Here is a 12,768-nt window from a genome sequence, read left to right as displayed (position 1 = left end):
TTTAAATATATTTTGTCAAATAAAATTATTTTGAAATTCACTTTATGAAAAAAAATATATTAAAAATCTATTTTTTTTTAATTTAAATTAATGAAAGTTAGGTTTTATTTATTTTTTGATATATTTTATTATTTTATTTTAATTTTAAATATCTTTAATCAAAAATTCTCACAAACGATATAAGTTTCTAATATATTTTGAACTATTTAAAATAAATTCAATATAATAATAAATTTTATTTTTTTAACCCTATGATAAAATTTTCAATTCAGATTTCTTAAAATAAAATTTTTTATCAATTTTGATAAAACTCTCCTCATATGTTTTCCAATAAATCATCAAATTCGTTCCACAAAACATATCAACATGAAAATAAAATCTCAAAAATCCTGTCGCGCTTGAATAAAATTCACCTCAATCTCATTTTTCTCATCTCTGTCTTGTTACGCAGAATCCCTTCCTTTATTTTTTCTGTACTTTTTATTTATTGTCCTTAAAGCGCAAACAAATAAACAACTCAAATAATCAAATATACGATAAATTTTTTCGTTGCCTTACCGCCTAAATATTTATTGCTGCACATCAAATAAATAACAAGGGTATTTTATTTTTATTTACTTCTTTCATTCATTTTAAGACTATTATTATTATGGCTTTGTTGCTGACTTACACGAGTTTTTTTTTCTTCTCTCTGATGCCTAAAAACAGCGATTTCAATATAAAAATATATATTTTTTGTACCTTTTCGCCAGAATGAACACACTTTTTCAACAAAACAAAAAACTGACAAAAGAAAAGGTGTGACATTATTTGTTGTAAAAAAAAAATCAAGTACTCGGTAATCAGCTTAGATTGTTTCCTAAAGAGTATGTTTTGTAAATATTTTGTTGTAATAACAGAAAAAAATTGTAAGAAAAGTAATTTATTGGCAATAATAATAAATTTTGGGCAAACAATCGAGCAAAAATCCATTTTCAAGAGTTTTGCCTTTGTCTGAAAAACCATCTTTTTGTGCTTTTGGTCCATTTTGTGAACCCCCTGGATGCCATTAAAGCCAAAATTGGATCATTCCGATTGATTTAAATACACATTAAAATTACTCTGGAAAAAATTTCGTTGACAATCGACCATTGTGTGAATTCAATCTGCTCGATAATCACACAAATAAATAAATTAATTCATTATTGGATATTTATTTATGTTTATTATTATGATTTTTCTGTCTCTAAATAATACATTCATTTATAAATTCAAATAAAATCAACATTCAATAAGATAGGATGTAAAGAGGCGTATATTTGTCCATATAAATGTGACGGAAATGTTTATCGCGTCGATAACAATTTTTTTTGTCGTCTCTCGTATGCGGCGTATGTCGTGCTGTGCGCGAGTCGTTAATAAAAACGAGATGATGGCTCGCATGCAATAAAATTGTTTGGCTCGAAAGTATTTCCGAATGTGGACTCAATAATTTATTTAACTGAATGACAGACTTTTTGTTGAAATTATTACAGAAAAAAAACGTAAAATAAAATTTTTTTATCAATAAATTAGATAAATGTGTTCTATGATGATTTTGAACAGTATGACGCTTTTATAATGGTCCATTTGATTATTTTTTCTGAATAAAAATTACTGATTTTCAATAAAAAAGAGCGATTTCATCGATAGTTTGTGTGACAAAAATTACACCTTTTCATTCATCTCGATACCTTTATTCGTAAAAAAAAAGTCGTAAAATTCCAAAAACAAAATTACGTTCGACAGATGAATGGCACGGAGATGCAAATGATATGAAAAGTACGCCATTTGCATATAATAAAACTTTAAATTAATTGCAACCGCATGAGCTGAGACGACGTCGCTTCGCTTGAACACACCCAGTAAACTAACTAACTACTAACATTGTATCATCGTCAGCTTTATTATTATTGTTACAATTTTGCATATCATTTTTTTTTCTTCTTCTCTGCTCTTTTTTTTTTTTGTTTTATTATATATTTATTATTATATTATTTGAACAAGCAGCAGTCAGTCAGTCAGTTATTCGGATGGCAGCAATAACAACATGGCAAAGAGACAGAGAGAAAGACAAAGAAACATGATAATTTAACAGAAGAAAGGAACAATTGTAGCAGAAGCCTACGTTGATTTGACGTATCATTATTTTTGCGTTGCTTATTAGTGAGAATGGAGAGCTAATTTGTTTAATGATGAATGATTTGAATCCTGCAGTGAATAGGAAGTGCCTTGACATTGACAAAGTACTTGATGTTTTGAAGGAATGAGGGTTTCAGGATTGGAAAAGAGACGTTTTAGATAAATTTTATTTAAAATTTTATCAATGAAAAGGTATTTTTTTATTTTCATGGAAAAATTGACGAAAATTTTTAAATATTTAAATTATTTTACTTTTTTTTATTTATATAATAAATTTTTTTAAACAAAATTTATTAATTTTTTTTTTTTAATTTTTTTAATAAATTTTATTTTATTAAATTTGAATAAATAAATTAATTTTTAATGAAATAGGTAAATTGTAATTTTTTTTAATAATAAATTTGAAAAGTCATTAACATTTATTAATTTTTTTATCGTTTTTGAAATTCAAAGTTTTTGGATGAGAATTTATTGAAAAATTTGTTACATAAAAAATTTTTATTTTAATGAAAAAAATTTTCGTCAATTCTTATTTCAGGTTACTTTTATAAAATTTTAAAATATTTTTGTCATTATAATATTTTTTATCAATATTTTTAAATTAAATTTTTATAAAAAATATTAAAAAAATTAATATTCAAAAATCATTAAAATTCTTTAATTTTTTTTATTTTATTTTTAAAATAACATTAAATTACAGTTCTGATTAAAACTTTTTAATTTTACAAAAAAAAATAAAAATCTTAGATTTTTTAATTTTTTCATAAAATTTATCGTTGAAAATTATTTATTGAAAAATTCAGACAAAAAAATATTTCATAAATTAAAAACTCATAAAAATATCTCTTTTGAATCAATTTTTGCAAAAATCTTAATTTGCTTTGGTTGAAATTGACGTCTTCCTGTTGAACAAATTATCATTTTTATTTCATTTAAATTTTAAAATATAATTTCTGACAAAAATTTACATTTATTTTTGATTTTATTCAAAAAATTCCCAAAAATTTTACTTTTTTGAATAAACTTTGTTTCAAAAATTAATTTTTCGAGATATTCACAAGTAATTAGACCTTCATTAAAACTCTCAATGTCCTCGAAGACTGCTTTGAAACGTTAATAAATGCCGTTTTAATACCCGCCTGCCATGTACTCAACTGCCAAACAATGCAGAAATCCCGTCACAGCAATAATTATTCCGTAAAAACAATTAAAAAGCTTATTTAATTCAATTATGTGCTTGTGCGTGTGTATTAAATGTACTCTTCCACAAACAACAAAATTGCGCGCTGCTATAGCGTTGTAAGTACCTACCGCCACATAAATATATTTATAGAATGAAAAGCGTCAGCGATATTAACAACAACGAGTAAACAGAGTATTAGGAAGATAATTAGCGAAAAACATTATCATTAATATTGTCAATTAATAACGACGACAACTGAGACAAGGCAACAACAACAAAATAATTATTCGCTGTTGTCGGGGAAAATTTTAAAATTTTATATTTTTGTATTTAATTTAACAAAATCACTGTCGACCGTCGGTTAATATCGACGCCATTTATTTTTTATTTTTAGCAAAGTCGTTATTATTACGGTTGAACCCTAGATTCGGAAACAAGAAAAAAATATTCACCTCATTTACATGTTACTCACATTTTCCTTTCAATTTATTATTTATTTACTGACGTTGTTGACAAAGGTCTAACAGAGTAATTTACATATCAAAAGAGAAAAGATTCCCTCTCACTCGGCTGCCATTTACCAGCATTTGCAAAAAAATAGAGCAACAATTATTATTTTTTTTTTGTTTATTTATTCAAATTGCGGCCATATTAAAATCGTGCCTTGACGAATGTCATGAAACAAAGCGACAGAAGGTTCCGATAATCTTTCGCAAATAAGACCATTTGTGCGGCATAATTTGTTAGCAGTTGCAATAAAAAAATTAAAACAGATGATATCTCTTTAAAATCTTATTAATAAATAAATAAAAATATTTTTATTAAGCCAATCAAAAAATCGAAATAAAAGGATTCTCGGAATGGAACAAAAAAAAAATAAATTAAAATTAACATCTCAACTATCGACACGACTTTTGTCGTGCATCCCATGAAGAAGATGTCTTTATTTAACAAAACGCACCAAAAAAAAACACAGAAAAAGTGAAAAAATGATAAATATTTAAAAAATAAAATAAAACGACCCGAGATAAAAATTTCGTGTGTGTGTCAAAGCTGGACAAAGAGAAACAGGTCCTGATACTTAACGAGTGACAATAAATCAAAAGAATCAATGTTGAATATTTGGTCACCCGCAGAATGTGTTTGCTTGTTGTCTTTTCTTGTTGGCCCCATGACTTCTATTTGAACATTGATTAGATTTGCTTTTACACATTTTTTTGTTGTTTTTGTTTTGTTTTTCGAAAAATGAAAATAAAAAATAAATAAAATGTGTTTAAGTGTTAGAGAGGGACGAGGTATGAGAGTTTGAACCAAAATGAGGTAAATGAGGGTTTTTGTATTGGTAAAGAGTTGTTTAACCATGAGAATTTTGTTTTGGACAATTGCATTTTTTTTTTTGTAAAATTTTTCATCAATATTTATATTTTTTTAAAATTTATGTCTTCTTGAAAAAATTACTTAAAGACTTCTAACAGTAAATTTATTTAATTAAATTTTGAAATAATTTATTAATTTAACAATTATTTTAATTTTTTAAAGGATAAATTTTATGGAAAAATAATAAAAAAATATTTAAAAAAAATTAAATAAAATTTAAAAAAAATTAAAAAAAAAAATAAATTTTATAAAAAGGCTTTGCCGCTTTAATTTTTAAATAAATAAATAATTAATTTGAAAATTTTTCAAAAAAAAATTACATGGAAATTCAAATTAAAAAAAATAAAAGACAATTCAATATTGTTTTGAATTCTTTTCTATATTTTTTTTTAAAATTTATTTAAAATTTATTTTATTTAATTTTTAAATTTTTATTTATATTTTTTTATTAATTTAATATTTTTAATTAAATATTTATTTCAAAATAAAATTTTTTATTCTTCAAAAATTTACATACATAAATTTTTATATTTTTAATATCTAAACTAAATTTAATAATATTAATTCATAATAAAAACTTGAGAAATTAAATCTACAAAATTTCGTTAAAATTTTTTTTTAAAGAAAAATTATTAATTTAAATTTCTTGAATTAAAACTTTTTTTTAAACAAATCGCTACCAAAACCTCTAATTATTTTCAAACAAGTGATAAATTTATCAAACTATCCCTCCCTATTAATTTTTCGTCGCTGATGGTGTTCCCTACATTTTATTTACATCATAATAATTTTGGTTTTTTTCTTACATGCTCTAACTTTAAAAACTATTTATTGTATACTCGACGATTTGAAAAAAAATTTTGATCTCGTAATTATTTATTGCACGTCATAAAGTCATTTTTATACGACTTTATTTTTTCGTCTCTCATTTTTTTATCATCGCATCATAAATATTTATAACTATAATGATATATGTACCATAATTTAGCTTCTCAAAAGATATTTTCGGATGATTTTGATTGAGTAGTAATAAGTCAAACGATATTAATAAGATGTCGATGTTTTTAACGTTTTTTTTTGTGTGTGTCATAAATAGACGAATGATTGTCTTGTGGGTGGTCAATCCCATTCAAAATCGAATTCAATGACTTTTAGATGGATGTCAACGGGGTGTTTTTCTTCACATTTTTTTTATTTCTGTGAAAATGGATGAACTACTTTTTTTTTGTTTTGCTGATGATGAAGATATAAAAATTCGAAACAATTTAACTATTTATTATTTTTTCTCATTCGGACACACAATTCATCATCATTAATTTTCTGAGTGTACCGCATCACGTTTTACGTTTAACACGTTGATAGCCATTCAAAATTGGGAACATCAAAACAGTCAACAAACAAGACAGATTTTTCGTGTTGAATCTCTATCCTTGGCACGCAGTAGGATATCATTTGCACGCACGCCTATCTTCTTTATCTCTTTTCACATGATTTTTTTTTTTTTGCTTTAAAGTATTTTTCTTCATGAATTGTGAAAAAAGATACACAACACAAAAGTTGTGTAAAAAATCAATTGTTGAAAAGCCCATTAAAATCTTTATGACACAATGCACAAACGAACGTCAGTCAGATTTGTATCGATGCACAGATACATTCGGCAAAGTACCATTTAATTTACAAACATGTTAGGGATGCATTTTAAAGCATATCGCAATTCTGTCAAAACTTTTTTTTTATATTTTTTAAATTTGCCCAAAGTGTGGAATTTTACACGCTCAAAATTTATCTTTGCTTCCTACTCGTAATTTTTTGTATATGATTGTTGAAGGGTTTCATCAGAGAGTGAGGGCTTAAAATCTGATAATTTAAAATTGTGAATGAAAAATCAGTGCAAATTGGAGCGTAAATGTCTTAAAGCGGATTAAAATCAACAAAAACAAAATTAAAGCGCCCTCTGACGGATATTTTTTTTTTGTAAAATTATTTTATTTTATTTTTAAAATAATTTTATTAAATTTTTTTTATTCTGTAAAAAAAAATCATAAAATTTAAAAAAAATTTTAAGGATTGATGAAAAATCATCAACTGAAAATGTTGAAGTTGAAATTGCGCGAACGCAAGTAAAAAACATTTTTATCTAAAATAAAACCAAAAAAATCGGGTAAAATATGCATTGAAAGCTCATTTAAACAAAAAATGTAGCAAAATATTCTGCCGCCTATCACGCCTCTTGCTCTCCTCGCTATCCATTATTTTAGGCATGTAAAAGATTGAGCATGAAATTTTAAATGACATTATAATGGAATATTTTTTTCGTGTACATATGCAGGCACACATCATATCACCAACATATATCAATATATTCATTGCATTTCATGAAGATAAAATTTTATTGATGATCCTATGAAAAAAAAAAAAAAATACAGAAAAAATTGTTGAACGTTTAATGTTTTGACTCGCTGTATGTCGTTTATCTGATTTATCGAGTAAAGTGAAAAAACAAAAAAAAATAAAATAAAACAAAAAAGCCTCGTTCAGGTGTAAAAAATGGTGGACAAAATTATTCTTTAATGATAAAAAATATTCTCGCCACGCCCGTTCTCCGCACCAAAACAAAAAACAAAAAGAAGTCCATTGTTTCGCCTTTGTGGCATTCGATGAAAAACCGCGCTGACATTTGTCTAAATGCAAAGTAAGCAACACAAAGAAGACCAAAAAACAAATTAATATCACAGTGAGAAACATTTTCATTTCGTTAAATAAAACCACGCTGAGTAATGTCCATCGTCGATGACCACGACTCACATGCTCTAATTTTTTGTGTTGTCATTCGCGTAGACGCGACTCTACGCGGAATACAGAGACATACGCAGACAGAAATTGTTGATAAATAATCGTCATTTATCGAGAAAAAAATGCTTGCCTTATAACATGCTGTTTGCGATAACAATCGGTTCGTGTATGCTTTTAATCCATTCATTTTCTGAACTAAAAAATGTATTTTGAAACACCTCCTTTCATGTCTCGAATATCAGATGGTGATTGCGGCGCGGCGCGCATACATATTTACACGGGCACAGGAAGCACCGAAACATTTATTTTACTTCTTTTTAACATATCATAGAGCAACGGCAGCAGCAGCAGCGAGAAGCGAGCAAAAGAGGTTCCATAATATGACACGCTTGCTTACCTAATCATTATAATTGATTGTATTTAATTATAGTTGGTGTTAGATATTTACTAGATTTATTTATTTGGGCTTCTCTTTGCATTTGTTAAGCTTTATATTCAAATTACATGATATTTTGTATGGTTTTGTATATTGAGAAGTATGCCTAACTGATTCCCGTCTTTAACGTCTTTTTATGCAGACATACTACAAGTTGTTTACTCAAATCAAACTCATGTGGAGATTCAATTCTGCTCAGTTACACGACAGATCAAAAACGATTTTTAATAATAATAACAATATTAATCTGGTGCCATGAACGTGTTTACCGCAAAGGGTTGAGATGTGAGTGATTTTTGTCTTTCAAGTTATTTTATTTTGTTTTAATATTTTTATTGAATTTTATTTTTTCAGGTTCAAAGATACAAGGTTTGACCAAATGACAAATGTTTAATGAAAATTTGAACAATTTTTTAAATGGTAAAGTAATTTGAAGACTTTGGAAAAGTTGTTGATACCAAATATTTATATTTAGGATGACCAGTCTGAAGAAGATAAAATGACAGTTAAACTCATGATTTTTAAGAATACGACTTGCTCGGATAGTCTGTTCTAATCTGTACACAGATAAGTTCAGTTTTGACTAATCAAAACCACCATTTTAGAAAAATCTGCAGATCTAATTTATCGCTAAATTTATTGGAAGCAACTTACACGAAAAAATTGACCTACGAGAAGAAATCGAAGAAATAACAAATGAATGAATTTTAAGACTTTAGTATCTTAGAGAAGGATGTAAAACTTAGCTGAATGGAAAAAAAATCAATGAATGCAGAGTGTAAGTCGAAAAAGGTTTGTGAAGTCAACAGTATCAAAATTTGCAGAAAACTTTGGCTTCGTTATTCATGAACATTGCTTATTAACAAAAATATGAAAAAAAAACTTCTAATGTATTGGTTTTTGTTAAATTTTTCATATTTCGAGCTTAAGGTCGAGATGAAGAATTATGGTTAGTCACAGCAGTCTTGATAGAAATTATCCAATCATTAGGTTAAGCGTTAAAAAATCAAAATTACATTTTCTTGGGCACAGCACATGCACGATTATGTATTCTGTGGTCAAGAGGCTCTTGATTATACATTTGGTTAGAATTTCTGGGAGCTTCTGAACAAAAATGTGTAATCTTCTTTTTGAGCTTCTTTTTGCCCAGAGTAATTTTGTCAATTTGCCCAAACTCATATAATTTATTCTAATATATTGAAGCGAAAAGAATGAATTACAAAAATGCTCATTGGCAAGCGATTGAATTAAATTGTATATGACAAAATCGCTTCCATTACACAGCCCTTGGTTCCTTGATTTGTGTGTAAGACAGAATGAAAATGGGAATATCATGGTAATGCGAAGTAAATATATTTACCTATGTTTAAACTTTAAAAGAGTAATGAAATGTATAAGGTGATTATTTGCTGGTTAAATTTCGAAAGCCGTTGTAATGCGCAGCCACGGTGAGCGTAGGAGATTATAAAATTACATGTAAAACGGTAAGCAGCACCCTGATGTGAAACCGCGACATGGAAAAATTGACTAAATCAGCGATTTGAATATAATTTTCCGTCTTTTGTTTCAAAATCTCACATTGTTTCAGTCAAAGTCCACAAACCATAACAAGGTTCAACATAAATTAAATCAATTTCTGTGATTTATATAAATTTACTTGACCGCCCTCCCGTTCTATTGTTCACTCACTCGCGCGCATACCTTTAACACGTTATCTCCTTCAGGATATTACAGATTAGCTGTTGATTATGCGCGCACATTTTTCTGCACTCACACACATATTTCTTCGTGCGATTTAGCAAACTATTAATAAGAAAACAAATACGAACATTCAAACGATAATCAGCTCGCAAAATTTTTTTGCAGTTTTTTTTTCCGCAATCCAACAACAAAAGGAGTACCGCCTTCATCCGCAAAAGCAATACAAAAGCGTAGCTGCGCGTGTATTTGAGCAACAAAAAGTGTATGTTCTTTGCGGTTTGCATTTATTTATAAATTTAACATAGAAAATTCAAAGCAAATTATCACAAACACTCTCACACACCTTGCCGTGAAAGAAATATTTTTCACTGTAGTCTCCCTAATGGCGTCTTGTTTTAATCTTTTTTCTTGAATCTCCGCTTTTTCCTTGAAATATTGCACATAAACATGCTGCTCGCCATATACAATATTGCATTCGCGTATTAAATAATAATTTATAGCAATAGAGGCCATTAATTCGCGAAAGCTTGTAAAGTTTTTCTTTTCTCGGTTGTAGAGTTGTTATTATTTCATTTAATTTTTTTTCAAGAATTTATTCAGTCCTTGTGTGAGAAACGTACTCATTACTTTATAAGATTGATTTGTTTTTAATAATGTTTCTTTCGAGAAATTTAGTGGGCGTGATTAAAATAAAGTCAAAGGAGGAGGCGTTATTAAAGTTTTTTTTAACTAAAAATAAGTTCTAAAATATTTTAAAAAGTTTTTAAACAAAAAATGTAAAGTTAAAAATTATTTCATTTAAAAAATTAAAAAAATTTGGTAAGAAAATTAAGAATTTCAACTAATAAGAATTTACAGCGCCATCTATGTTGATCGATTCAAACTAAATAATACTCAATAAAAATTCAGCAGCTTCCAATGTTAATAACACATCGTAAAAATAATTTAAACAACTTAAATTAGAAATGCTTCCATACCAAAAAACAACAAATTATAAATAAACGACTTCGTTAGTTACGGTTTCCAAAAGTGTTCATCGTCACAAGTGTTCATCGCTCGTTCTCGACTAAATAAATACGTGTGGAAAAAGGGATTAAAAATAAATATTTTTTGAAAAAGCATCCGTAAAATTTTCTTCTCGCACGTCACACATCTGTGCCGTATTCAGTAGCAAAGTAAATCTAGGTTATTAATAAACTTTATCAAAGGAGGATTATCAACAAATTTTCCTGGCATATATTTTCAAAAATTTTTGCGTAAAAGAAAATCTTTCTCACCCCTTTTCCATCCGTTTGTTGCCTTTAAAAATACTTTTGACACAGTAAACCATACTAATCAGTAAATTATCAGGCTTTTCTCTGCCATTCCATTCTCACTGGCAAAGCATCTGTGAGGAAAATTTTCATGAAAATTGACGCAAAAAAGATGTTAATCCAGTTTTGGGCAACCATGTAAAAAGCGAGAGGTATCTCAACAACGATGATGACGATCATTTTATCGGTAAATACGAACAGCAACAAGAACATCATCACCCTTATTAATACATTAACGTGCTAATTTATAATTACCTGTCCTTTGAAAACGAGTTGAGTTGAGTTGAGTGAAGTTGAATTGGAGTCATTATCTTCAATTACGATGGAAGATGAGTTCGGAATTTATGCAAATCCATTTTTCTGGTTGGTTCGGAAGTCTCGTCATTGGAGTGGAAAGATCTAACACCCCATTGCGATTTTAGCATAATGCATGTGAAATCGCTGGCAGACGTGTGTTGTGTTGGAAAATTAATTTAAAATGTTTTAGATTTGGTGTAAAACAGCCATTAGACGAGGTGACTGAAGTGCTATTTGAAAAAAATAAAAGAAAAGAAGTAATTTTTGCGCCTTAGAGGTGTTTAATTAGTTTTAATAATCTTGCATTTTATAATCGCAGCGAGTTGGTGGCATGGCATATGTTCATGTGTGCCGCGGCAGCAACAGTAACGTATTATTAGAACACATAAAATTAGTATTCGCGCGCATAAATTAAAGAGGTGCAGGCAGGCAGGTATATAAGTTGTAAACTGCCTTAAGTGCGAGTGAATGAATTCGTAACGCTGTAAATTATTGTGTGCAAAAAATATAAAATAAAAAGGAACATAAGCAATGTGTGTTGATTTTGATGATAGATGAATTACTATGTTATGTTAAGTTATGTTATGTTGCCTACCTTTCATAGCATATTATTTTTTATCGTGTATCTTTTGCAACTGGACAGCTTTTTATCATGCCATGCTATGCTTTAACAAGTTTGTGCGTCAACTGTGGAAAAGTTGTTGAAGGTTTATCTATTCGCATGAGATTTTTTTCATGGAGGGTCTTCTAAGTTTATTTTCTCTCCGCGAATTTCAATAAAAGAAAAAATTAGTTTATTTTTTTTTTAATTAAAAATTTAACTCTGATATTTTAAAAATTTAGGTTTAAAAATTGAAAACCCATTTTTTATTATAATTAATTTTTTTTAAACTAATAATTTTGTTGGCAATTTTTTTTTTTCAAAAAATCAGAAGTTTTTGAACCTTTATTTAAATAAATTTTTTATTAATTAATAAATTCAATAAATTAAAAGAAAAAAATAATTTCAAAATATTTTTAAAAACAATTTTGTTAAAAATTGAACAAAAAATAAAATTAAATTAAAAAGGTGAAATTTATCAAAAATTTTTCAGAAAATATTTTAGAAAGCTTAGAAAGATTTTTTTTTAAATTTTTCATATACTTTGAAAAAACTTTGTAAAATATATCAGAATTGTTTTATAATAATTTATTAGTTTTATAAATATATTTTTTGATTTAAATTTTTTTGGTACATAAAAATACATAAATTTCAATTATCAAGAAGTCTCTGAATACCCACGCGGCATTTCTGATTTTTTTTTCCAACTAAATTTAATTTTAAATTTCTCCTCAACTAGAAATGTTAAACCAAAAACAATAATTGCAAGTTGCCTTAAAGATGACACCTTTTAAAATAAATTTTCTTATAAAAAATTAAAATTATAGAATTTTTTTAAAGTTTAATTAGTGCTGAGACTTTTTTGTACAATATTGTCAAATAAAAATCAATTCTCAGCGCCATCTCT

The sequence above is a fragment of the Culicoides brevitarsis genome, chromosome 2 (genome assembly GCF_036172545.1).
Source record: "Culicoides brevitarsis isolate CSIRO-B50_1 chromosome 2, AGI_CSIRO_Cbre_v1, whole genome shotgun sequence".
Taxonomy (NCBI): domain Eukaryota; kingdom Metazoa; phylum Arthropoda; class Insecta; order Diptera; family Ceratopogonidae; genus Culicoides; species Culicoides brevitarsis.
Note: the sequence above shows the minus strand (reverse complement) of the source record.